This window comes from Bos taurus, chromosome Y, assembly GCF_002263795.3.
Source record: "Bos taurus isolate L1 Dominette 01449 registration number 42190680 breed Hereford chromosome Y, ARS-UCD2.0, whole genome shotgun sequence".
Lineage (NCBI taxonomy): Eukaryota > Metazoa > Chordata > Mammalia > Artiodactyla > Bovidae > Bos > Bos taurus.
In genome coordinates this window covers 30,506,386-30,510,956 of record NC_082638.1, presented here as the reverse complement: position 1 = coordinate 30,510,956, position 4,571 = coordinate 30,506,386, and positions in this window count along the sequence as shown.

Sequence of the window (4,571 nt, the reverse complement as noted above, 5' to 3'; positions counted from 1 at the left end):
ATCATGGAGGAGGTGGAAATTCTGGCAGATGAAGAGCAGCAATAGGGGTCCTCCCAGGAGCTGAAGAGAAGATGGTGGAGGAACAGGGCCAGGAAAGGCCTGGGAGATCGACTGAGCTTCCGGGGCAAGATGAATTGCAGGCACTGGCCACCCTGAAGGTGGAACTGAGGTCTGAGCATGAGAAAAACTGTGGGGCCTACTTTCGGTGCATGAGCAAGAACCATCAGAGGAGGAAGCCTGACTTGGCTCGGAGGAGCGCCATTTTGCAGGGCATCCCTTGCTTCTGGGCCATAGCTGTATCCTTTCTGCTGCTCCTTGGAGTCCACTGCTCAGGAGGAGGAGGAGGAGGAGCAGGAAACTTTTCCCTCCTCCCTACCCTGGCAGGTGCAGTTGCAGAGCCATCCATGGTCCCACTGCAAGGTGCTCTTCTCCTTTCAGGACCACCCCTACTTCTTGAGCACGGTGACCACTACGTATGGTTACCTTGACATTGTTTGTAAAACATGGCTCCCGGGGTGAAGAGTGTGGGTGTGCAAGGGTGTGGATGATCCACCTGTGGGATCCGCACCCATCTCCCCTGTCTTCTGCAGGGTATAGGGCAGGTCATTCAACTCCTGTCGACTGATTCTTGGGCTTCAAACGGGGAGAACCCTGCCACAGGCTGGACACTAGGAGCCTTAACTTTCTCAGCTGATTGTCAGGCCAAAACTGCCTAGAATCGAACAGGATTGTTGAGGAGTGGTGGTTTGAGACCTGCACAGTTAATGATTGATTATGGAATTCTTGGTTGCTGGTTCACCTTACTCTTTGTGCCAGCAGATCATCAGCAAAGATGTGTGGGATGATCCCCTGAAATAGTACCCTGGGGAGGAAGGTTCTTCCATGAGCGTAACTGACAGAAACATATGTGGAGAGGAGGTGTGGAGGTGGGCCCTGAAGGGAGAGTCGTGTAGTATCTAGGACACTGTCCTTTCCCATCGGGATGCTCAGACTCATGCAAGCTGGCTGTGGAGCCTGAATTTGGGTCGGACATGTGCAGGTGACCTCCTGAGACTGTGGATTTGGGGGTTCGGTGTGTCCATGAGTGAAGCAAGTGTACCTCAAATTAGCTGTGGTTGCAGTGCCAAAGTCCAGGTGATACAATTAGAGGGAGGGTGAATTAAGTATCTTTTTTCAGAATCATTGTTCCACACGTCCTGCCATCCCCTGGCTCCTGTTACTCACTGAGTTTGAGATTGCTTGGGCACTTCACTCCTTCCTCTTACCCTGGGAAGGCATATCATTGAAAGGGTGTCCACTCCAGGCTCCCAGTGCACCTCTGTGCTGACTTTGGGATCTTCTGTGAATTTCCACATTCACCACTCGGCATCTCACCACCACCATACACGCTGCACTGGAAGCAGCTTCAAGCTGCCTTGGGAAAATATGGAAGAGTTCGTATAGCCAGATTAGAATGGCTTTGTTATGGTATGGTCCCTTGTGGTGCTGAACTCTCTGAAGTGCCTCTGTTTTGCTGATCTAGGGCCCTGGATCCAAAAGCCTGGTGTGGAGAAGTTGATGGAGAAGCTATGATGTGAGTTGGGACCAGACATGGGATTTAGTCAATGCAGAGCTGTAGCTCCTTGTCCCTTTGGAGGAAGAGGTATGCATTCACTCCAGCCATGGAGCCAAGGCAGAAGGAACACTGTCTCAGAGTGTCTTTACCTAGCCCAGGGACATCTCAAGGAAGCCAACCATTTAAATGCCTGTGTTTGGTGAGAGGGCCCTGCAAGCATCAAGCAGGCCCTGTGTTATCATTGACTGCAGTTGGAGAAGCACAGATAGTTAAGAGAATGGGACCTGGTGCCTGTGGACCTCCTGTTGAGTGATCAAAAGGGGAATTGGATTCATTCCATCCCCTTTCCCATTTGGCTAGCCTTTAGCCACAGTGAAGTAGCCATATCTGTCTCAGTCACAGTAATAAAGCCAGTTAAGATTCCCAAGTAAAAAAGCCTTGACATCCAGTTTGATTTGCACTGGACCCATAGTTTTAACTGAAAAGGATCAAACACAGGGAATCTGTTCAGTTTATGAATTGGGCTAAATTTAGTTCTCTTACCCTTAAGCTACAATGGAGTTGTGTGAGAATAGTAAATGTAGTGGATACAAAGGGTCCAGGGTGATTAAACCCTCTATAGAACTTTTCCTTACCTTTTCCAGTTACATGTATCTTACCCTAGTTGAACATGTGAAGATTTCAGTTTTGTATCTTATCTTGCCTTGAACACGAATGTATTGCACCAGGGAAGGCCTTTGACTGTGAGGGTCACAACAAATTGTGGAAAATTCTTAAGGAGATAAGAATACCAGACTACTGTCCCTGTTTCCACGGAAGGCTGGAGGCAAGTCAAGACACAGGAGTTGGAATTGGACAAAGAACAATGAACTGGTACAAAATAGGGAAGGAAATGCTGTGCTATGCTAAGTCACTTCAGTCGTGTCCGACTCTATGTGACCCCATAGACGGCAGCCCACCAGGCTTCCCCTTCCCTGGGATTCTCCAGGCAAGAACACTGGAGTGGGTTGCCACTTCCTTCTCCAGGAAATGGAGAAGGAAATACATCAAGGCTATATATTTTCATCCATCTTATTTGACTTATGTGCAGAGTACTTCATGGAAAGTAACTTGCTGAAAGAATCTGAAGTGGGAAACAAAATTACTGTGAGAAGTATGAATAACCTTAGTTTTAAGATGACAACATATAAATGGCTGAAAAACACTAGGAACTAAAGGTGAAAGGAGAAATTGAAAAAGCTGAATTAAAACTCAATACAAAAACAGACACAAAACATAAGATCATGGAATTTGGCCCCATCATTTTGAGATATTTTAATGAGATACAATTGAATTAGTGACAGGTTTCACTTTCTTGATCTCTGATATGACTGCGTGATGTGACTGAAGCCATGAAACAAAAAGGCACTTGCCCATTGGATGAAAAGCTATGACCAATCTCAAAACCATATTACAAAGCTGAGAGATTATTGAAAAAGGCCTGAATGGTCAAAGTTGATTTTCAGGAGTAATGTATGGAGGAGTGAGCAGGAACACAAGAACTGACTGCCAAAATATAGATGCTTTACAACAGGAGGGCTAGAGAAGACATGCTGAGAATGGAGTTCAAACTAATAAAGTGTGAAGGAAATGATTTCAGATTATTCTCAGAAGGACTGATGCTGCACATGAAGAGCCAATATATCAGCCTCTTGAAGCCAAGAGCAAAATCACTGGGAAGAAACTGATGCTGGGAAAGATTGAGCACAGGAGAAGAAGGAAACGACAGAGGGTGAGATGGCTGAAAAGCATTGTTGACTCAAAGGTCATGGGTTCGAATACAACTCTGAGAGATTTGAATGGCAGGTGAGCCCTGGGTTCTTGCTGTACATGGAGTCACAAGAGTCTGACAAGTCTGAGTGACTGAACAACATCAAAAAGTTAGAACTGGCAATGCTTGGGACATGGTTCAGATTGCATGTTAAGTCTGTCATTGTGATTGGAATGATAAGTGAGATTTGGGACATTTAGAAAGAACACAGCTCTTGTCAGTTTCCTTGTTTTCCTCCCTCATATTGTACTTCCCACAATGTCTTTTTAAAGCTTCCCAGAGAAGGAGAACACCGGCGGTGTCATATGATATCCTGAGATGGAAACCTTATCCCACCTGCCACTTGGATCTATAAGCTTGGCCTTAGGCAGAAGCAGACATTGTCTGTAAATACCTGGTAGAGCTGTCCATCTTCTGATGTGTTAACAGGAATGGTATGTGATCTTAAGGGTTATCTCTAAGTTAAGCACACTTATAGCTTCTCAATCAACCTCTCTTATCCTGGGAGAAGCATCTTTGAGTTGTTTATCCTAGTTGCCCTTAGGAATGCTTACAAGGGGTTCCATTACTGAGCATGGAAGTATGTAGGAGACTGGATCCATTTTTGACTTTTACGCTTGGCTTCTGTGTAAATAGACCATTCCTCTTAATGTCAGTTTTTGACTTCAGATAAAGGTTGAGGATTGTGGAAATGTGTGAATGCGTGTGAATGTCCCATAAAACTGAGGACATGGAGTACACAGTTTTCCTCTTTGAATCAGATCTCAAGGCTTCTGGCTTAATAGATTTGTACTATCGGTGCATCTCAAATATTCATAAAATGTTTATATGATGACTGCCACACAGATTTGAAGCTGGAACTCCTGTATTGTCATCATCTTAGTAGTGTAGTTGGGCTTGGACATTTAAGGTATTATGTAAGAAGTATGTGGGCTATGTTATAACTTCCTTCTATTTTAACTGTCTGTCAGATACTCTTGGGAAGGGGGAAATCAATGTCGACCATGTGGGAATAGAATTATAGATTTCATCCTTAGGTTCTTTGATGCCTAAGAGTATTCTTTGTTATTGGTGAGTGTCCAGCCTCCTGTAGGAAGGTAGTATCCTATTATAGGAAGGCCTGGTTGAAACTTCAGGCATCTACTGAGCCTTCTCTGGTACTGCCATATTAGCAGGTTTGTGTTTTGTTATTGCCAGACATAATAA